The following is a 23,239-nucleotide window of genomic DNA, read 5'->3' on the forward strand; positions in this document are numbered from 1 at the left end:
CCCTCCCTCTTTACCCCTTTCTGCATCACCTTCTTTTTCTTCCACCTCCTCCTCCTCCTCCTCCTCCTCCTCCTCCTCCTCCATCACCATTCGCTCTGTTCCTCACACTTATCTTAAAGTTCCTCCCTCTCGCTTCTTTTCATACACCACTTTTCGCGCCAAGCTTTTTTGCGATTAGTTTTTTTTTTTTCACTCACATCGCTTATTTTTCCCACGCATGTCCCTCTCTCTCACGTTCTCTCTCTCTCTCTCTCTCGCACCCGCACCCACTCTCGCTATCACCCTCTTTCTTTCTCTCCCTATCTTTCTTTTCTTTTTTTTTCTTTTTCCTTTCTTTCTTGGGGAGCACCTCAAATATAGTTAAGTTAGACACGTGTGCGGCGGAGCGTGCAGGGAGACGCCTATTCCTCTCCGCTGTCAGTTATAATCGGGGCCATTGCAAGGGTCCGTCTCCTGCAACAATGGAAAACAATCGCCGATATTGCACAGCTACCTAATTATGCAAAGGGGGTGTTATGCTGGCCATCCGCCTTGCAATGCCCAGGGGGGGACGTGAGGGGGAGGGGAGAAAAAAATACTGACGGGGAAGGGGGAGGAGAGGGAGGCTGGGAAGGAAGGAGGTGTGAGGGGAGGGTTAGGGAGGGAGGAAGAGGAAGAGGAAGAGGAGGAGGAGAAAGAGTGGGCCTGGGGTGAGCTTGTTGGAGAATATCATTACTGGCGAACCTATATTAGAATGGAAGGGTGGAGAGAGAGAGAGAGAGAGACTGCCAGCCGCTCTGAGCAAAGTATTGATGTAGTGACGAAAGGAATGAAAAAAAGACAATGATGTAAGGAATTCTGTTGTTATTGAACTGGCATCTGGCACTGGAAGGGGGAGAGGAGGGAGAGGAGGGAGTGGAGAGAGGGGTGGAGGGAGAGAAGGTGGAAGGTGGAGGTGGATTCTGAACGGTTTCTTCTTACTCTTCAGTGTTGGTATGATGAGAAAGATGGAGGAAGTGGAAGGGGAGGAGAGAAATTTTAATGGTTGCCTGTGTTGTTTGTAGTAGAACTTGTGGTGGTGGTGGTGGTGGTGGTGGTGGTGGTAATCTTTGTGGCAGTGTTGGTGGGGATGAGGGTGTGTCGGTGGTGGTGGTAAGGGTGGTGATGGAGTTTATGGGGATGGTATTTATGGTGGCTGTGGTGGTGGTGGCGGTGGTGGTGGTGGTGGTAATTTTTGTGGTAGTGTTGGTGGTGATGAGGGTGTGTCGGTGGTGGTGGTAAGGGTAGTGATGGTGTTTATGGGGATGGTATTTGTGGTGGCGGTGGTGGTGGTGGTGGTGGTAATCTTTGTGGTAGTGTTGGTGGTGATGAGGGTGTGTCGGTGGTGGTGGTGGTGGTGGTAAGGGTGGTGATGGTGTTTATGGGGATGGTATTTGTGGTGGCGGTGGTGGTGGTGGTGTCTGCCTGTGAGGGGCGGCGACAGCTGTTTGTTGATATGTGAAGTCACGAGGCTGTGTTCCCATGTTCCCTCTTTCTACCTAATTCCTCTTTTTATCTTCTTCCTTGGCTCACTCACACGCTTTCTTCCTATCCCTTCCTCCTCCCTTCCTCCTTCCTTCCTTAACATGCTCTTACTCCTCTTCCACCCTTCCTGTTTGCCCTCTTTCATCCCTCATATTCCCTAATTCCACCTTTTGTCTCCTTTCTTAGCTCCACACGCACGCACTCTTCCTCTCTATCCCTTTTTCCTCTTTTAACACGCTTTTACTTCTCTTCCATCCTTCCTATTCACTCTCTTTTCCTCCTATATTCTATCTAATTCCTCCTTTTAACTCCTTTCTCTCTCTGTCCCTTCTTCCTTTCTCTCTTTTTTGACATACTTTCCATCTTCTTCCATTCCCTGTATCTGTTCATTTCCATCTCTTATTTGCTATCCTTCATTCTCATTCTCCTAAATTCCTCTTTCTTTCTATAATTTTCTTGGTTTACTCACACACACTTTCTCTCCATCCCTTCTTTTTTATCTCTTTTAACATGCTTTCCATCTTCTTCTATTCCATGTATCTACTCAGTTTCATCTTCTATTTACTCTTTCGTCCCTCATTCTACTTAACTCCTCTTTCTTTCTACCTTCTTTCTGGGTTCACTCACGGTCCCTTTCTCCTCACTTTCCTTTTCCTCGCCTTAATATGCTTTCCAACCCTCTATTCCCGTCATCTACTCATTTTCATCTCTAATTTACTTTTTTATCCCTCATTCTCTTAGTTCCTCCTTCTTTCTACCTTCTTTCTGGGTTCACTCACAGTCCCTTTCTCCTCACCTTCCTTTTCCTCTCCTTAACATGCTTTCCATCTTCTTCTATTTCCTTCTTCTACTCATTTTCATCTCATATTTATTCTCCTTCATTCTCATCTCCCTAACTCCTCTTTCTTTCTACCTCCTTTGTGGGTTCACTCACAGTCCCTTTCTCCTCACCTTCCTTTTCCTCGCCTTAACATGCTTTCCATCTTATTTCATCCCGCCTATCTACTAGTCGTGGCTTATCAACTCCCATCATCGTCGTGCCCCTCCCCCCTCCCCCCCTTCACCCCCCATCTCCTTCATCAACACTAACTAACCAACTCCCACCGCCTGATCCCTTACCCTTCCTCCTCCTCCTGCCACTTCCTACCTCTCTCTCCCCTGCCTCATACCTCCCCTTCTCCTCCTCCCCCCCCCCCTTCGTCCTCTCACCACCAGCATCACCAACACCCAGTCTTTTACCCATCACCACCACCACCACCACTACCACTACCGCCACGCCAATCCCCCACATCCCCTACGCCACCGCCGCCACTCCCCCTACAGCAGGATTAGTGCCCCCCTGCTGAGGTTACGGAGACTCTCACCCCTGCCAGCAGCGACCACGTGAGACAGGGAGGGGCAGGAAGAGAAAAAAAAAGCTTGCAACAAAGATCAGATTCGACCCTTGCAACGCCGCGACCACGACCTTTTCTAGGGGGGGAAGGGGAGGGAGGGGGAGGGGGAGGGGGGGAGGAAAGGAGTCGATGGATGTTGGTTTTATGGGTGTTATAGAGTTCGTTGTTGTTGATGTTTTGTGAGAGAGAGAGAGAGAGAGAGAGAGAGCTTTCTTTATCTTCTTAACGTAAGGTGATAAGAGGAAGGATAAAAAAAAACGTACCGCCCGGATCACCGCCATCATCGTCCTTAATCTTATGTTTCACACGTTTTTCTGCATGAGAGAGAGAGAGAGAGAGAGAGAGAGAGAGAGAGAGAATGTAAAAAAAATTGACCAAAGTGTGTGATTTTTATTTTGACGTGTTTGTGGTAACCGAAGAGAGAGTAAACAAACCACTTTATCTCTCTCTCTCTCTCTCTCTCTCTCTCTCTCTCTCTCTCTCTCTCTCTCTCTCTCTCTCTCTCTCTCTCTCTCTCTCTCTCTCTCTCTCTCTCTCTCTCTCTCTCTCTCTCTCTCTCTCTCTCTCTCTCTCTCTCTCTCTCTCTCTCTCTCTCTCTCTCTCTCCTCCCCCCCCCCCCCCCTTACCCGTCAAGGTGTGGGTCGGCGTCACTCTGCGTAGGTAGGATGACGTCACATTAGCGTGGCGTACGTTGTGATCTCCGACTTAAAGTAATTATCCGTAACAGGCATTCACTCTTCCCTGGCCTCTTTTATGCTCCCCTCGTCCCCTTACCCTTCCTTCCTCCCTCTCTTCCTCCCTTCTCTTCTTCTATTCGCTACCTTTCACTCTATGCCTCGTCTCCCTTTCTCAGCTTCCCTCTTCCCCTCCCTTCCTCCCTTACTCATTCTCTGTCTTGTCTCCCTTCCTCATCTTCCCTCTTTTCCTCCCTTCCTCCCGTACTCACTCTCTGTCTCTCTCCCTTCCTCAGCTTTCCTCTTTCCATCCCTTCCTCCCTTCTCTTCTTCCCTTCTCTACCTCTCATTCTCTGTCTCCGTGTCTCGTCTCCCTTCCTCCCGTACTCACTCTCTGTCTCTCTCCCTTCCTCAGCTTCCCTCTTTCCCTCCCTTCCTCCCTTCTCTTCTTCCCTTCTCTATCTCTCTCATTCTGTCTCAGTGTCTTGTCTCCCTTCCTCCCGTACTCACTCTCTGTCTCTCTCCCTTCCTCAGCTTCCCTCTTTCCCTCCCTTCCTCCCTTCTCTTCTTCCCTTCTCTATCTCTCTCATTCTGTCTCAGTGTCTTGTCTCCCTTCCTCCCGTACTCACTCTCTGTCTCTCTCCCTTCCTCAGCTTCCCTCTTTCCCTCCCTTCCTCCCTTCTCTTCTTCCCTTCTCTACCTCTCTCATTCTCTGTGTGTCTCGTCTCCCTTCCTCCCTCCCTTCCTTCTCCCCTCTCTCTCAGTCCAACCCGTATTCTCTCACTCTCCCTCCCAAGACCACTAAGGGAAGAGGGAGGGGCGGGAGGGGAAAGAGAGGGGAATGTTGCAAAGGGAAAGGCTGCAAGGACTGCCACTTAGTGTTTATCAATTTTTTACGCATTTGCATTTTATTTCTTCTCCTCTCGTCGGTGCAGTACAGTTTACAGTTTAAGATGAAGTTGTAAACAGTAGGTGGCGTGGGTCTGAAGTTGTTTTGGGCGTGCAGGAGACTTGTGGAAGGAGACTGACGGAAAGGAAAGGGAAAAATGTTGCAGTAAAGACGCGATTATGGTAAGCTGCGATCCCTATGGTAACCAGAATAGAGAATGAAAGACAACAATAAGGGAAAAGAAGATAAGTGCACGAATGTTGACTTGGAATGGTAGTAGTAGTAGTAGTAGTAGTAGGAGTAGTAGTAGTAGGAGTAGTAGTAGTAGTAGTAGTAGTAGTAGTAGAAGTAGCAACAGTAGCAGCGGTGAAATGATAATATAAACGCAATTAGTAACATCAATTTACCGATAAACTTCACATTACTTTATTTGTGTGTGTGTGTGTGTGTGTGTGTGTGTGTGTGTGTGTGTGTGTGTGTGTGTGTGTGTGTGTGTGTGTGTGTGTGTGTGTGTGTGTGTGTGTGTGTGTGTGTGTGTGTGTGTGTGTGTGTGCGTGGAGGAGGAAGTCGAGGTTTTAGCTTCCTTAGTGTTGCAACAAGACAAAAAAAACAGAGAGAGAGAGAGAGAGAGAGAGAGAGAAGCAGAGAATGAGGGACACAGAGAGACAGAGAGACGCACCCATACACCCCTTAGAACAAGAGGGATAGGGGTAGGGTTGGCTGGATGGCTTGGGAGGGGGGAGGTGTGGCGGGGAGGGGGGAGGAGGGAGGGAGGGGCGGGGTCGAGGCTGGTCTGACTTATATTCTGCAAGATTGATCGTTCCGCAGCCTCTTGCACGCGAGCTCCAGCGATCAATACTGGTGGCATATCCCTGTATTACTGCCGAGAGAGAGAGAGAGAGAATGGTAGTTGTAGTGGTGTTTGTTGTAGTGCTGGTGATGGTTGAAGAATAGTAATTAGGGTGTATAAGAAGGATGTGCATAAGGAAGAAAGGGTGAGGGAGGGTGAGGGTGAAGTTAAGGGTGAGTCTGTACAATAAACATCCCTTTTGAGTTGATGTTTAAATGTCTTCTATCTTGTTTTCTGCTTTATTTTGTATGCACCGATTGATTGATCTCGTTATATCGCGTGTACGTATATAATTATCGCACACACACACACACACACACACACACACACACACACACACACACACACACACACACACACACACACACACACACACATCTGTCTCTCTCATTACACGATCGGGTTTTTTTTCTCTATCTCTCTCTGTCTCATTTTTTTTCGCCGATCTAGCTCGTCAGTCAGCCAGTCACCACCGCATCACAGGTCTCGAGTTTCCAGCGACTAATGTGTCCCTCGCTGTGTGGTTGATTCCGTGTCGTTTGAGAGAGAGAGAGAGAGAGAGAGAGAGAGAGAGATACTTACATACATACATACAGACAGACCTTATCGTTAGCGTCATTGACAAAATTGCCGTTGTTATGGACAGTGTCTTAGAGAGATAAAATCGTTGACGAGGAAAACGGGAGCACAAAGAAAAATATATTTAATTCGAGAAAGAGAAAGAAAGAGAAGAACAATGAGGAGAAGGAGGGGGATGATGTTATAAGAGGGGAGGAGACAAGAGGAAGGGGAAGGAGGAGGAACAGGAGGAGGAGAACGAAGGGGAGGGGATTGAAATTGTCAAGCCAACTCTCCCCCTTCCCCCTTCCCACTCCTCCTCCTCCTTCCCCCCTTCCTCACTATCTCGTCTCCCTCCAGAAAAAAAAGGAGGAAAAAACTTCGACTTCAGGCTGCGTTTTCATCTCTTTGCCAGAACGAGCGACATAACCTTCTTTACGGCCTTTTTATGGAAACAATGAAAAGGCACTTCGTCTTTATGGCAAAATTTGGAAGGTTTTCTTCTCCCGGAGTTTTCCATGGAGGAGAGTGAGGGGGTGGAAGGGAGGGATAGAGGGAGGAGGAAGAGGAGGAGGAGGAGAAGAGAAGAAAGAGTTGAACCGGCTGCCTCTCTATACCATCCTCCCCGTCTATCCTCCCCCCTTTCACCCCCTTCAGTAGTTCTCCCCCCGGTTCATATTTTGACAGATAAAATTAAATTAGAAGACACGAGGGAAGGGCGAACATTAACTTGACTGTGAGTAGAAGCAGCAGACAACCCACGCTCAAACGCCTCCTTCCTTGTAGTGGCACCGATGCGCTTCTATTTCATGCGCAGGGCTGTTTTTTGGGCTTGTCCTGCGTGAGGTGTACGAGGAAGCCCGGTTATAGATGTGTTAGTGAGGCTTTATGTGGTTTAGAAGGAGGAGGAGCTGGTGTTTAGGGTGAAAAGGCGGTTGGGATGAATTGGGTTGTTTTCATGAGAGGTTGAATTGGTTTTGTTGTTTCTTATGGTGTGTGGTATTAAGGAAGAAATAATGAGTTGTGTTAGTGTTTTTCTCTCTCTCTCTCTCTCTCTCTCTCTCTCTCTCTCTCTCTCTCTCTCTCTCTCTCTCTCTCTCTCTCTCTCTCTCTCTCTCTCTCTCTCTCTCTCTCTCTCTCTCTCTCTCTCTCTCTCTCTCTCTCTCTCTCTCTCTCTCTCTCTCTCTCTCTCTCTCTCTCTCTCTCTCTCTCTCTCTCTCTCTCTCTCTCTCTCTCTCTCTCTCTCTCTCTCTCTCTCTCTCTCTCTCTCTCTCTCTCTCTCGCTCTCTCTCTCTCTCTCTCTCTCTCTCTCTCTCTCTCTCTCTCTCTCTCTCTCTCTCTCTCTCTCTCTCTCTCTCTCTCTCTCTCTCTCTCTCTCTCTCTCTCTCTCTCGGCTTCAAACTTTGCTCCAGAAAGATTTGACATTCATCTTAAGTTGTGTTGCCACCCCGCGAGCATCCCTTTTCCGGGTGATGCTGGGACGGGAGATAAAACAGATATATGGACACGTATTTTTTTTATTTTTCTTCTCTCTCTCTCACCCGGCGATATATTTTGATCCCCTTCCATTCCACCTGTCGTCTCGTCGCCCTCGATACCTGCGTCTCTTCAGCGGCGGTAATCAATTAAGATGGGCAGGTGTGATTTGCCGGTGTGACGCTTCTGTTTATTCGGCAAAATGTTTTATGAGAGGCGGCGAGGACGGAGCGAGACGAGAAGAGGCGACGCTTTCCCTTTTATTAATTGGTGTGTTATTTTTATGTAATTGCGTTTTCTTTCGCGTCATTTTTTGTACCTGCCTCTTTTTTCGTAGGCTGGCTGGCTGGCTATCTATATCAGGGGAAATGTGTCAGTCACCCCTTTTAAAAGATTGACTTATTTCGTGGTCGTTTTCTTCCCCTTCGTTAATACAGGCTCATGTGTGCTTTTGGTTTTTTTCTCTAATTTTTCGTTATCCTTGCTCATCTTTCTGTGTTTATCCCCTCATGACCTCACTTGTGTCCTTTTCCTCTTCCTCTTTCTCCTCCTCCTCCTCCTCCCACTCTTCTCTCTCATCATCATCCTCTTCTTCCTCCTCCATCATATCAGATCATATTTTTGCGTTGGTTTTTTTTTTGTTTTTTTTTAGATTTCTTTCATTTTAGTGTCGACTGCTCTTATAAACTCATCCTCCTCCTCCTCTTCGTCTTCTTCTTTATCCTCCTCCTCCTCCTCCTCCTCCTCCTCCTCCTCGTCCACGGGTATTAAAAGAGAAACCAAAATTAAGGTGAAAAAAGATTTAGTTGTGATGGTGTGGCTTCCAGCTGCTTACATTTATTTTTTTTTCTCTCCCCCCTTGATGTATTATTAATAATTCTTATATAAAATTCTACTTGAGGTTCTCTTCAACGTACAACACTGAGCGATATAGTCTGCCTTCATTCTTTCATTTCCTCTCTTTCAGTTTTCTTCTTTCGCCTTCTTCTTTCTCGTCTATCTTCTCTGCATCATTCTCTTCCCTACTACTTTTATACCCCCTTCTTTCCCTTCTGTTCCTTCTCTTCCTCCTCCTCCTCCATCTATTATTCCTTCCGTTCCTTCTTTTCCTTTTCCTCTTTTTTATACTCTATTCTTTCCCTTTTCCTTCTCCTCCTCCTCCTTCTATTCTCATTTCTTTTCCCTCTTCCTCCTCGTCTACCTCCTTAGGGGAAGAACACACACACACACACACACACACACACACACACACACACACACACCGAGGGCAGACACCAGCGAGCCTCTTTGCGTGACCTTTTGACGCTCGCTCTCTCGGTAACCTTCAGCCCTCACTTGTTTTTTGTCTTGGCGGCGAAGAGCACTGGATCCCCCGTTAATTATCGCCGCTGCTAGACACGCCCCTTCGACTCCCTCTACACCTATACACACACACACACACGTACGTACACACACAAAAAAAAATTAAGAAGTGTCTGTATATCTCTGTCTATATATCTATCTATCTATCTGTCTATCAGTCTATTTATTTATGTCTGCTTACGTATATTAGGAGAGAGAGAGAGAGAGAGAGAGAGAGAGAGAGAGAGAGAGAGAGAGAATATTAACATTAAAACCTTCATTAATCTTCTATTGACGTTCTTCTTGTTCTACCGCGATACGGCACTTCGTTGTTTGTTGTTTCTTTGGGGGTCTTGTTTACTGTTTGTTTACTTGTTTGTTTGCTTGCTTTCAACACGCTCCGTCCGCACTCCTTGTTCTATCTTTATTTTTATCATTTTCTTTATTTTTTTCCGCGCCAAACTAATACCACGTCAAAGAAGGGCATCAGCAACACATTACGGTTCTTTTCAGCGGCCGTTTCGCGCCAATAATGATAAATCTTTCGTCTCGTGTCTTTGATGAGGAGTGAAACGTAACGGCCTCAAACACTCGCGGTGACATGCATTGGTGATTTTATTTTCTTTGCTAATGCTGAAGGAAAGAAAAATCGTGTTGTGGGTTTCATTTACGAGAGAGAGAGAGAGAGAGAGAGCGGGCGGGAGGGAAAAATGAACGTATATTTTGCTAATCTCGTTAACTGTTACACGTAATTATGCAAGTAATGAAGAGAAACACACACATCGGATTCATAAAAACATTGATCGATCCTACAGGGGGAGAAAAAAACATTGCACACACACACACACACACACACACACACACACACACACACACACACATCAAGGGGTGAAGGGCGGAGTTTGTTCAGCTCTGCGGAGACTAATTTGCATAAGAGACCTTGTCAAGACTAAGAAATTAATTATTAATCCTTATTTAAAGATGATTTTCGGGTCAGGGAGTTTTTTCGCTTTTCTTTTTCTTTTTTTTTTTCTTTCTTTTTTGCGTGTGTGTGTGTGTGTGTGTGTGTGTGTGTGTGTGTGTGTGTGTGTGTGTGTGTGATCCTGAAACCTGGCCACCTGTCTTTCTTTCTTTCTTTCTTTCTTTCTTTCATTCTCTCTCTCTCTCTCTCTCTCTCTCTCTCTCTCTCTCTCTCTCTCTCTCTCTCTCTCTCTCTCTCTCTCTCTCTCTCTCTCTCTCTCTCTCTCTCTCTCTCTCTCTCTCTCTCTCTCTCTCTCTCTCTCTCTCTCTCTCTCTCTCTCTCTCTCTCTCTCTCTCTCTCTCTCTCTCTCTCTCTCTCTCTCTCTCTCTCTCTCTCTCACACAGGAATTTATATTAGAAGAAAAATTAACACACTTGGTGGAATAAGGCAAAACTTTTTTCGGAAGTTCTTATATCACTATCAAATATCAAGAAAGTTTTGTTTTGATTGAGGAGTTTTTTCTTCTTTATATTCTCTCTCTCTCTCTCTCTCTCTCTCTCTCTCTCTCTCTCTCTCTCTCTCTCTCTCTCTCTCTCTCTCTCTCTCTCTCTCTCTCTCTCTCTCTCTCTCTCTCTCTCTCTCTCTCTCTCTCTCTCTCTCTCTCTCGCTCTCGCTCTCTAACTCTCTCTCTCTCTCTTTCTCTCTTTCTCCCTTTCCTTCTCTCTCTCTTTCAGGCATCGTCTCATATGTGGAATCAACTTTTATATTTATTTTCGAGGCAGGAGATCGACGCAGTTTCAAAGTATTTGCCGAAGTTCACTCTACGGTTGACTTTTCATTAGGGGCGGAGAGTGAGGCGAGGGGAGGCCGGGGAGCGACAGAGGAAGAGGTGAGGGTAGGCCAAAAGAGAGTATAAATTCAGATACAAGAGCTACGGCTACGCGAATAAACCACCTCACCATTTTCTATTATTATCACACACACACTATACGGTAAAATTTATATGTAGCAGAGGTGCATGCATGGTCTACGTGGCTCCATTGTCGTGTGGAAAGGGAAAAGAAAGAAATTATATATAAATAATTAAAAGGAATTTAGGAGACTCCGTTGACAGAGTTAGCTGAAGGGTCGGTTTATCACTCTGCAAATGGCCAAAGTTGGAAAAAGTCGCGTCATATTTCAGACCAGAGTCGGGAGTTTCCAGAGTCCCCTCCCGAGCAGAGATTGTGTGAGCTGAGAAGTTAGCTCTCTCTCTCTCTCGCTCTCTTTCTCACTCCCTCTCTCTCTGTCTCTTTCTCTTTCTGTATCTATCTATATCTATCTGTCTATCATTCTTTATCCCTCTTTCTCTGCTTGTCTGCGTCTGTCTATCTATCTCTGTCTATCTGTGTATCTCTCGCGCTCTCTTTCTCAGTCTATCTCTCCCTTTCTCTCTGTCTATCTCTTTTTATGTATTTATCAATCTTTATCCCTCTTTATCTGTTTATCTGCATCTATCTATCTTTATATCTATTTGTGCTTCTCTGTTTGTCTGCTCCTGTCTATCTATCTCTATCTATCTGTATATCTCTCTCTCGCTCTCGCTCTCTCTCCTTCATTAATACATCACTCAGCCCCGCACATCAATAAGTCATGGAGGTTCCCAGCGTTATCACGGAATAAGGGTAATTTTCTCTGCCCTAACTGTGTGACCGACCTCCTACAAATTGCCATTAATTACCTCGGCAAACAAATGACTGACTGACCGACTCCCTAATGGCTGGGAAAGAAAGAAAAAAGATCGTCTGACATTCCTCCTTCGCTATCAATTATTGGCATCTTGTTCCCTCGCGTCTATGAAGGATGAAGGTGGATGAAGAAGGAGAAAGAAGAAGATGGAGGAGAGATAGGAGAAAGGGGGAGAAGGAGGACGACTTCGTATTGCTATATATTTTCCTAGAGATTTTGTTGAGGTGAGGCGCTACCTTTCTCTCTCTCCCTCTTCCTCTCTCTCACACACACACTCTTTCTCCCTCTCTCTCTTTCTCACTTCCTCGCTCCCTTCACCCACCTCTCGCTCCCTCCCTCCCTCGGGGTCGCGGGGTAAGAGTCCCATCCATCAGCCTGCCTCGCCAGTCATCAGCCGGCCCTACATATTTCACCACTTGTATATTGAGGGAGAAGGTCAGCTGTCCCCATTATTTGTCTTTTGACCAACACTTTTTTGCCAGAATGTCTAAAAAGATCACGATTCACCTCTTCGACGGTGCGCGCGTCTCATTATTACTGTATCCATCATTGCCCGCCCACAGGATAGTTAGTTTTCCAGCTATTTGTCTGTTTAGGTGGAGATGAATAGGTGGTTGTGTACAGATTGATAGATATAGGTAGAGATTGATTGATTGGCTGATTGGTTGATTGACTGATATAGATATGTATGAATTGGTAGATGTGTGTGTGTGTGTGTGTGTGTGTGTGTGTGTGTGTGTGTGTGTGTGTCTGTGTGTGTGTGTGTGTGTGTGTGTATGTGTGTTTTATTCATAACATCAACGGCTGCAAACTCGCAACGCTATTTTGTCTGTTTTTTTCTTGTTGTGTATATTTTCTTTTTCAGTGTTTCTTTATTGTTTCGTTCATTGTTTTCTAATTTTATACTTATGTAATAATAGCTATAATGATGATGATGATAATAATAATAATAATAATAATAATAATAATAATAATAATAATAATAATAATAATAATAATAATAATAATAATAATAATAGTAATAATAATAACATAAATAATAATAAGAATAATGATAATAATGATAATGATAAGAAGAAGAACGCTGAAGCAATATATATTTTCACATGTCAGCAAAGGAACATTCTTGCTCCATTTGTCTTTTCTTCACGAGAGAATGTGTGCGTGTGTGCGTGTGTGTGTGTGTGTGTGTGTGTGTGTGTGTGTTTTAGCAGTGTTTTCCCCGTGCAGTCTTCCCGAACCTTTGTGCAACGTAATATCTGTTTGCATATTGTTTTCGAACACGGAGCGCCAATCCTCCGACGAAATGCTTAATTTGAAGATTGCATAAATCATTCCGGCGATAAAACGCGGCTACGCAAGGCTTCGTTTTGAGAGTAAATTCTACGAAAGCTAACATCATTACAAATTCCAGAATTATTTACTGAAGACAAAGCGAAAATTGGAGCCCATCTGTTTACCATAACCGAGTTACCTCATTTTCTCATTTGTCTTTCAAATTGCCTCTATTTTTTTTTTTTTTTTTTTTTTGCAGCTCTTGGTTGAAATGAAGTGTCTTTAGGTGCGGCTCGCGTCCAGCAGCTTGGGGACTGACTCTCTCTCTCTCTCTCTCTCTCTCTCTCTCTCTCTCTCTCTCTCTCTCTCTCTCTCTCTCTCGCTCTCGCTCTCGCTCTCGCTCTCTCTCTCTCTCTCTCTCTCTCTCTCTCTCTCTCTCTCTCTCTCTCTCTCTCTCTCTCTCTCTCTCTCTCTCTCTCTCTCTCTCTCTCTCTCTCACACACACACACACACACACACACACACACACACACACGCACATAACAGTCGCACCTCCTCCTCCTCCTGCTCCTGCCCCTGTTCCTCCTCCTGTTCACCTCCTTCCCGTGTGGTCGCGTTAGATCGATCTCTTATTATTAGTAACATTAATTAGTGACGGACATTAGCATATCCCGAAGCGGCCCGCGAGTCCCCAGTCTTGAAATTTATGTAAGTGTTCGCGCCCTTCATTAGACGGTGGCCATTCCTCCTCCTCCTCCTCCTCCTCCTTTTTTTTTCTCTTTTCATCCACCTCTTCCTTGCCCACCTGTCTCATTGCAGCTTTTCCTCTTCTCTTCCTTCTTCATTTTTCTCTTCTCTTCTTGGCTTTTCTAACTTTTCTTTATACCTCTTCCTTGTCAACCTCCTCCTCCTCTTTTTTCTCTATTTTTCCTGTCAACCTCCTCCTTTTTTCTTCTCTTCTTTTCCTGGCTTTTCTAACTTCTCGTGCTTCCTCTTCCTTGTCCATATCTCTCATTGCACCTTCGATTTTCCTTTTCTTTGTTTTCTACGTTCTCTTTTTTTTCCTTCCACCTTTCCTTCTCTTTCTCTCCTTGTTCACTTGTTTCATTTGCCTTCCCTATTTATACCTTGCCGTACATTCCTACCTAACATGCATTACCTGTCCTTATGAATTATCTATCTATATGTCTAGCTGCTTTTATTATTATTATTATTATTATTATTATTATTATTATTATTATTATTATTATTATTATTATCATCGTTATTTCTTTTATTGTTTTTGTATCATCACCATTTTCGCCGGCCGGGTTCCCAAGCGTGTCTCAAGGAAAGTGGTTTTATTCCGTCTTTCACGAGGGAATGTTTTCTAAAAGCGTTCTGGGTCTCCTTGGCGCCGATCTGTCCCGCCTCGCCTCCGTCAGTTGTGTTTCCAGTGACTTGGAGGAAGGAGCCATTTTCCCTCCTCCTTCTCCTCCTTTTTCTTGATGAGGGTTCCCTATCGCGCCGTTTTGCTCCTTCCCTTCGCTTCTTCCTTCCCTTCAAGACGCTAAATAGAATAATCTGCAGTCGTATGATAATCTCTTTTCCGTCACCTTAGATTAAATTTCCTTGCCTTCCAGTACAGCCTCTAATATGTAGCGAGTCGCCGCCACCCCGGGGAGAATGCCTCTTTTGGGGTCCTCTTCCAAGGCTCATTCTTGCGCGGCCGATTCTTAGTTCTGCTCGGCCGCGGCGGAAAGAGCTCTCACCCTTCCCGCCAGAGGGCCTAGGCGCCAAAATATGCCCCGTCCCAAACTTGCATAATAATAAGTGTTTCCCTAAATTGACGATTGGACATTAAGACATTAATTATCCAATCTTAGGAGAATCGCTTTTGATGGCGCCTGATGCTCGCTCGCCTCCTCGTGTTTTATATGCAAATTAGTGAAACGCCCAAGTAAACCATGAATTCTTTAAATAGGCGGGGAAGTGAGGGGGGGGGAGTTTAAGGGGGGTCCTGTAGGAGGGTTTCTGCCCCCCATGATGAGTCGACGAGGCCAGTCTTCCTCCCTTCCTCCCTTCCTTCCCCTTGTCTTCCGGCCCTCCATCTTCACTCTCCCTTTCACCCATCCATGGCTCTCCCCCTCCTCGCCCTCAGCACGCCGCCACCTCCTCTCTTTCCTCCCGCCACAATGTCCCTTTATGCCCTCCCCTACCGGGCTTTAGCGCCGTACACCTGCCGCCTCTCACTCTCACTCTCTCTCACTCTCACTCTCTCCGCTTCTTGCCACACCCTTTTTTGTGTGTGTGTCTGACTCGCTCGGTTTCTTTCCATTCATTTATTTCTCTCTCCCTTGATCCCCCTCTACTTTCTCCTCCTCTTCAGCCTCGTTTACTCTTTGTCCCGGTCATTTTACTCTTTTTAGCATCACCGTCTCCTCTCCTTATCCCTCCTCTCCTCTTCCAGCCTCTCCCCCACTCCTCTTCCTCTCCCTCTCTCTCCGCCTCCTCGTGCTGGTGTATCATTTGGCCCCAAGGAGTGTTCGAAATGGATTTTTTGGATTTTTTTGGCGAATTATTTAAGGGTAGTTTGGGTCACTTGTAGCCGGGGTCCTCCTCCTCCTCCTCCCCCCTCCTACACCGACCACCACCTACCAATTTTTATTTCCGCGAAGTCCTTTTTTTTTTTTTTCTTCTTCGTTTGTGTTTTTTTTTCAGCACCGCGGCGATCTTTACCTGTCCCCCGAGTTGTGTTTTATTGGTGGAGCGTGTTGTCGCCGAAATTATTGAAGGCGAGTTGTCTTCCGGCGGGAAATGCTTCGTCGTTGTGCCTCCTTCCTTTTTTTTTTGTTGATGTTTGATTCTTTTTCCTTTCTTAGTTCGAACATTCGGGGGGAGGATCGGGGGGAGGGGGTCGTTGTTTTTATTTCGTTCTTTTATCGTAATTATTTTATTTTTTTAGCTTTCATTTGTGTTTGTGTGTTTCCTTTCTTCGTTCCAAGTGGGGGGTTTTTTCGTGATTGTTTTATCTTGCAGTAAATTGTCTTGTCTACGGTATTCTTGTTGTTGTTTTTTGTTGCTGTTCTGGAAGATTTTTTGCGTCTTCCTTCTTTTCTGTGTCGTTCTTGTTTTGGGCGGGTGGTCGTAGTCGTGGTCGTATAGTGGTGGTTTAGTATCTCTCTCTCTCTCTCTCTCTCTCTCTCTCTCTCTCTCTCTCTCTCTCTCTCTCTCTCTCTCTCTCTCTCTCTCTCTCTCTCTCTCTCTCTCTCTCTCTCTCTCTCTCTCTCTCTCTCTCTCTCTCTCTCTCTCTCTCTCTCTCTCTCTCTCTCTCTCTCTCTCTCTCTCTCTCTCTCTCTCTCTCTCTCTCTCTCTCTCTCTCTCTCTCTCTCTCTCTCACACACACACACACACACACACACACACACACACACACACAAAAGCCCAAACCCAAGCCCAGCGGAGCCATAAATACAATGCGTCACTATTTACGTTCATGGCTGTACGTGCGTATGTCTTGCCTCACCCCCGTGTTTCCTTTTCTTCCCTTCGCCCTTCTCTTCGTCCCTCTTTCTCTCTTCTTTTAATTGTGCTCCTCGGTCCGTTGGGGCGGGTGGCGGCGGGGGGCGGGTGAATTATGGCCACTGACACTCCCTAAGCCTACCCACCGCCTGCAACAATGCCGTACATTTGCAACATAAAGGAAGGGCCATCTTGCAACAGTGGCCGCCGCTTGATTGTGTTAATGGCGCTGGGACGCGAAGGGAGAGAGAGCGGGAGAGAGAGACGGAAAGAAGGAGAGGGAGGGATGATAGTGATAAAGAGGGGTAGGAGGAGGAGTAGCTAGCAGGAAAGAAGTGGAAGAAGTGCGTCGAATGATTCAGTAAAGAGAAAGGAGGAAAGAAAGTAGAGTTGTTTTATCTTATTTATGATTGCTAGTTATGTAAAGCAGTGATGGTTGTGTTTGTGTTTCTTTTGAGTTGTTGTTATTGGTGTTGTTTGCAAGGAAGCTGCGTTAACTGCGTGGTATATCCGACCGTGTGTTGTGATCCCTCTGAGGAAGAATTGTGGGGCTAAACCGAACGCCGTGTGTGTGTGTGTGTGTCTGTGTGTGATGGTCCTCGCCTCCGCGTTCGTGATGGAAGGTGCCGCCAGGGAGTTGATATTTTTGTGTATGTGATCGATTTCCAAGCCCTGTTCTACCCTTTTAGCCTCGTCTCGCCTTCATCTCTACTCCTTTTTATCCTCGTCTCGCTTTTGTTGTTTCTCTCCCCGATGATTTTTCACCCCTGGGAGTCTTGCTTGCGTTGTCGGGGAAAAAATGCTGCGAATGTTCCCTGGGATTGGTCGAGAAATATTGCCTTTCCTTCGGCGTTAGGAGCCTCACGTGCTTTCCGGAGCTTTGATATAAACTGTTTTTGTCTCCACCGTCCTTCTTTTATATACTGTTTACTTGTTTATGCTGATTTCCTCCATTTCATACCGTCTTCAGTCCTCTATCGCCCCCCTCCTCCTTGTCGCCACTGCCTTCATCTTATATACTGTTTATTTCCTATTGCCGCTCTCATTCTTTTCCTCATATTATCTTCTATCCTTTATCGCCGCCTTCCTCCTCATTCTCCACCTCATACTGCCTTCTGTCCTTTATCTCCGTCCTCTTCCTCTCACCTGCGATGTCTACGGCACAGCTGAGCCTCGTCCAGTCTCTTTCTCACACCCGTTACGTGGAGGTCGTCAGCGGTCCGGGCGGCCGAGCTGGCTGTCACCGAGGGCACAACAATTATTTACCCTGAGAAGAGGGGAGAAGCCGGCGCTCTAGGGGGCTGGGAGGGTCCGCTAAAGATGAGTGCGTGTTGCAAGGAAGGCGGGATGATCTTTACAGGCGGCGCGGCGTGAGTAAAAAGTGTTCGTCCACGCCTGAAGGATTGTGAACCGAAGACAGCAGCGTGCAAGGGAGTCAATAGAGGGTTTGATTCTCTATGTAGTAGCGAGGAGTGTCATGTTGTAGAGGAAGAGTAACACGAGTCTCAGGATTAACTCTTTGTTGTTTGATTTACTTGTGGACGCATTTCATGAAGGTAAATACTAGGCTGGTGACTATAGAGTATCCATAATAGTCGAAATCTTGCATTCATTCACACGGGATCAGAGCTAGTAAGATGAGGCTAGTAAGATTTGTCCAAACGAACCATTAGACAAAAAGTGACAACCTCGGAAACCATGAAAAAGTTAAAAAAGGGGGAAAAAGAACTCCCCAACGAACCCGAATAAGCAGCAGACGGAACACACCAAAGACAATGAGACCTAAACAAACAGACAGAAAGAAACAACCAAACAGGAAGCGCAGATACAAACAGAAATAGAGATGAACAACCAAACAGGCCAGAGGATAGAGACGGAAGGAAGGCCGGCTACAAACACACTAACAGACACATTCAAGAGGGGAACCTGACACAGCGGAGAGGCGGTATGTGGGAGTTGTCGGGGGTGTCGGGGTGTCGGGGCTGAATCATAAGGGGTCAAGGAAGGAGACGTTTGAGCGGGGCCTGAGAGAAGCATGTGGGCGGGAGGGCGTCGGGGCGGGGGTGTGGTGGCCCCCGTGGGTGTCCTGGGGGCGTAGCATTCCTGACATACCCCAAGGTAGGGAGAGAGAGAGAGAGAGAGAGAGAGAGAGAGAGAGAGAGAGAGAGAGAGAGAACCCACCCGCCAGGAGAGGAACATGACTCTTTCTCTCTTTCTTTCTCTCTCTCTATCTCTCTATCTATCTTTCTATCTCGTAAACTCAACACCATCTATCTTCCTTCCTGGTTTTCGAATAGTCCACCATCACCAAAATTTGTATGCGCACAACCTAGACTTTTTTTTGTTTTGTTTGGTCTTTCTGTCTCGTCTCGTGTTCTCCTGTATAAATTTTTAGAAGCCTGTCAATTCCCCAATGTATTATTATTATTATTCACGGTACTGAACTGTTTTGGCTAAACCTTCCCTCGGGTATTCTGTGTTGTGCGGGAATGTTATTGAGCGAGAGAATGAGAATGATAAAGATACAAACACACACATATATAAACAAACACACAAATAATCCAATCGGAAACACTGGAGGCAAGCAAATGGACGCAATGAAGGGAAAACTGACAATAAAACCGAGAAGGAAAAAAAAAAAAGCGTGGCGGAGGAGGAAGAAGAGAAGGGAAAAAAACACGCATTCCCAGAACAGCAGTAAAAAGAAAAAAACAAAAAAAAAGAAAAAGCATTAGTCGAGCACCTCAACATTGTGTATTCCGCGGCGGAGGTGATAAAACGGCCCGGAGTTTCAATACACCTCGGTACATATATATAGAACTTGTGTAAATTGGAATTGAGTTAGGAAATTGTTTAATAACTAGTGTCCGGGCGTCCACCGTGCATGCCAAATTAAGGCTCGTCTTTTCCGATCGGCGGCGAACTCGGCGAAATATCCGGACCGGGGAGAAAAGTTAAATTCGAGAGATGCGGCTTTAGCTGTGGCTTGCTTGTGGGCGAGGCGGGTGTGTGTGTGTGGGGGGGGATGAGGGGTGATGGGGGGAGGAGAAGTGTGTGTGTGTGTGTGTGTGTGTGTGTGTGTGTGTGTGTGTGTGTGTGTGTGTGTGTGTGTGTGTGTGTTTTTATCTCTCTCTCTCTCTCTCTCTCTCTCTCTCTCTCTCTCTCTCTCTCTCTCTCTCTCTCTCTCTCTCTCTCTCTCTCTCTCTCTCTCTCTCTCTCTCTCTCTCTCTCTCTCTCTCTCTCTCTCTCTCTCTCTCTCATCGTGTGTGTGTGTGTGTGTGTGTGTGTGTGTGTGTGTGTGTGTGTGTCGTGCAACATTCGTTTCTTTGTGAGTGTTAATCAGTTATGTATCTCTTCATCTATCTGTGCAATCAGTGATTGTTATATTCATGTGTTACGTAATATTATTCTCTTTCTCCCATCTTCCCTCCTTCATTCTTCCTTTATCCCTTTCTTCGCTTCCTTTTCGACTTTGTTTCATTTTCTTCTTTATTTTTTTTATCTATTTTACGTCGATTTTAATTTATTTTTATTTCTTTTATATCTGTCCTTCCTATACATACAATAATGAATTCCTCCTTTTTTTTTCTTTCTGTTTTGCTCGCCTGCCTCCTCGTACCATTTTTTATACCATTTCTCAACTTTAATTTCTTTTCCCCTTATCTCATTTTTTGCCGCGCATTTCCCCTTTCTCTTGCCTCCACCTCAAGCCGACCTCCCCATTATCTGAGCCTCGCGTAATGCTCCTCCTCCTCCTCCTCCTCCTCCTCCTCCTCCTCCTCCTCCTCCTTTCTCCCCCTTCCTCTCAACCCTCACCTCATTTACATATTGCAATGTTGCAGATATGTTACTCCCCCTTCGTTAGTTTTTATGGGCCGTGACCCTTTATTTCATCCTGACTGATTATGTCATTTATGTGCTACATTTTCGTTCTTTTTCATCTTCGCATTTCTAATCTCGTGCTGTTTTATGGCGGTCCCGGTTAAGGCTTCTTTTCGAGGGCGTCTTTTCGGGGTGGCGGAGGGATGTGATAACCAGAGGAACCTCGCTACTGGTCCTCCTGGTTGTTGTTGTTGATGCTGTTGTTGTTGTTGTGTCGGGCAGCTGAGGGAGAGAGGGAGGCTGTGACCGTGGAGGAGGCAGGTGGTGGTTGTGGTAGTGGTGGTGGTGGGCGGCGGGAGACAGCTGGTCGCGAATACAGCCAGTCATAGTGGTGAGGGTAGCAGAAGGACTAGCCTGCCTGCCTGCTTGCCCTGCCTGCCTGCCTGCTTGCCCTGCCTGCCTGCCTGTCTGCTCACCTCTCTCTCATGCTTCGAGGATACAGCATCGGATTAGATACTATTGGCCAAGCCTTGAAGATGTATAAAAAAATGACGTTGTTGTTAAAGAGAAAAATATCCATACAGCTTAATTTCTGTGGTCTTTGGCGATGATGAGGATACAGCATCGGATTAGATACTATTAGCCAAGCCTTGAAGATGTATAAAAAAATGACGTTGTTGTTTGAGAGAAAAATATCCATACAGTTTAATTTCTGTGGTCTTTGGCGATGATGAGGATACAGCATCGGATTAGATACTATTGGCCAAGCCTTGAAGATGTATAAAAAAATGACGTTGTTGTTTGAGAGAAAAATATCCATACAGCTTAATTTCTGTGGTCTTTGGCGATGATGAGGATACAGCATCGGATTAGATACTATTGGCCAAGCCTTGAAGATGTATAGAAAAAAATGACGTTATTGTTAGAGAGAAAAATATCCATACAGCTTAATTTCTGTGGTCTTTGGCGATGATGAGGATACAGCATCGGATTAGATACTATTGGCCAAGCTTTGAAGATGTATAAAAAAATGACGTTGTTGTTAGAGAGAAAAATATCCATACAGCTTAATTTCTGTGGTCTTTGGTGATGATGTACTCTTGAAGAAATATATCACCACGTTGAGAGTTCTTATATTATTAGCCTTGTCTATCCATCTTTGGTCAGCTGGCTAGTAAAGAGAAAAAGGTTGTGAGGATGTTGTGTACGTTGGTGAGTGCAGCAGAGAAGCGTAGGACGTTGTAAAGTAATGCCCTGACCTTTTCTCCCTCTTCCTCCTCCTCTTCCATATCCTCCTCCTCCTCCTCCTCCTTCTCCTCCTCCTCTTCGCTCATCTGTATATCTAAGTGTCATGTACACCTAAGTAAGTGGAGCAAAAAAAGTAGAAACATGGAAGAGTAATACACTAACCTCCTCCCCTTCTTCCTCCTCCTCCTCCTCCTCCTCCTCTTCGCTCATCTGTATATCTAAGTGTCATGTATACCTAAGTAAGTGGAGCAAAAAAAATAGAAACATAGAAGAGTAATACACTAACCTCCTCCCCTTCTTCCTCCTCCTCCTCCTCCTCCTCCTCCTCCTTTGTATGCCTTAGTGTCATGTGTACAATAGTGTGTGAAGCAGAAAAAAAGGAAGGAATATACAAGAGCGAGAAGACACAACACACGCCTCCTCGTCTTCTCTCCCCCCCCCCACCCCCCCCACCCCCACCTCGCTCTTACCTGTATTGCGTTCGTGCATTATTAATCAATCAATCAATCAATCAATAAATCACCCAATCAGTCAACGTAACTATCGAACAGAGAAAGATAAAATAAGCAGACAGAAACCTCGACCTAAATAGGGGAAAGTATTAAGGTGTTGTTTTTATCGTTGCTGTTTTTTCATGATAGTGTTGTTTTTATTCGTATTTTTATTATTATTATTATTATTCATGTTTTTTTTCACTTTTTAGCTAATTTATCGGAAGAAGCATTTGCTATTTTTGTTATTGGAATTATTTTATCATTATTTGTATTACTACTACTACTACTACTACTACTACTACTACTACTACTGCAATTTAATACTCGGCGAATTTCTTGTGGGTTTGCTGGCGGGTTTTCGTGCTGGTAACCTACTAAAGCTTATGAGAAAGGGTGGAAGTTTCCCGTTGTAATTTCTCCTTTTCTTTTGCCGCGCTAATGGAAGGGTTACATGTTTCGTCTCCTAATATGGGGGAAATAATTTTACTCTTATGAAATTCCACCAACCGTAGTCCATCAAGAGAACCAGTCTCATTTACATCATCATCATCATCATCATCACCCTTGGCTCCCCTGATATCAGTGTTGACAGAACCGGCGGCGAAGAACTGTCAGTGTTACCAACTCGGCCGGACGTGACCCGAGGTATGCGAGGCGGAGAGAGAGGGTGTCGCATGGCCCACGTCTCGCCGTGACAATAAACTTTATAAAACACTACGATTAAAAGCGCTCGGGGTCACAGCCAGAGCCTCCGTGCCGGGAATTCCCACAACATTTTTTTTCTTTCCACTCAACGGGTCTCCAAATGTCTTCCGGTCGTCTGTGGATGCTGCGAGGCTCCTGTTTCCGTCCCGCCCTAAGCGTGGCGGCCCTCCCTTGACACGGCAGCGGCAGACCTCACTCTCCCTTGAGCTGCATCGCCTTTACATGTCTTTGCCTTACGTGGGTTTACCAGGAGGGACTAAGCGAGAATGTCTAGCGTGAGTTTTCTTCCCGGAACCGGACGAAATGCGCGCGGCCAGCATCTCGCCTCTCGTGCATATCGCCAGATGGCAGAACCAGCCTGAAAGATTTCCCGCCTTCTTCCACTTAGGCTCCTTTGATTAGCTCCTCCCTCCATACTTCCAGCCAATCACTGACTTCCTCGCTCTTCGTCCAGTGCGGGAAAGTTACATCCTTAAGCACGATGGTGATTAAGTCGATCTTACTTGAAGCTTGATATACATTTTTTCATCATTTTCAAGAACACACCATTGCATTTTTTCCCCGTGTAGTTGGTGATCGACATGGATGAAGGAAGGGCAGGCACGGAGCCGAGGAGGTCTTTTATGAAGGACCACTACACGGCTTCCAAAATAAACTGGGCCAGGGCTTAATAGGGGAGAAGGGAGGAGGGAGTTTAGCGATGGCTCCCCTGAAGCACACAAGAGGTGGTTCAACCCCGCCGGTGCAATTTTAAATATCGTTTATTCAAGACAATGGAACAATGACTATCGGAGTTGCCTGTAGAATGGCGATTTTTATG

The 23,239-nt window shown here is 45.7% G+C and overlaps 1 protein-coding gene across 7 annotated transcripts in view; it reads left to right on the forward strand.

Moving 5' to 3' along the window:
• LOC127001559 (zinc finger protein 384-like) overlaps window positions 1-23,239 on the forward strand; it is a 234,110-nt gene that overhangs the window by 199,597 nt on the left and 11,274 nt on the right. The window lies entirely within an intron of this gene.

The sequence above is a fragment of the Eriocheir sinensis genome, chromosome 2 (genome assembly GCF_024679095.1).
Source record: "Eriocheir sinensis breed Jianghai 21 chromosome 2, ASM2467909v1, whole genome shotgun sequence".
NCBI classification, from domain to species: Eukaryota; Metazoa; Arthropoda; class Malacostraca; order Decapoda; family Varunidae; genus Eriocheir; species Eriocheir sinensis.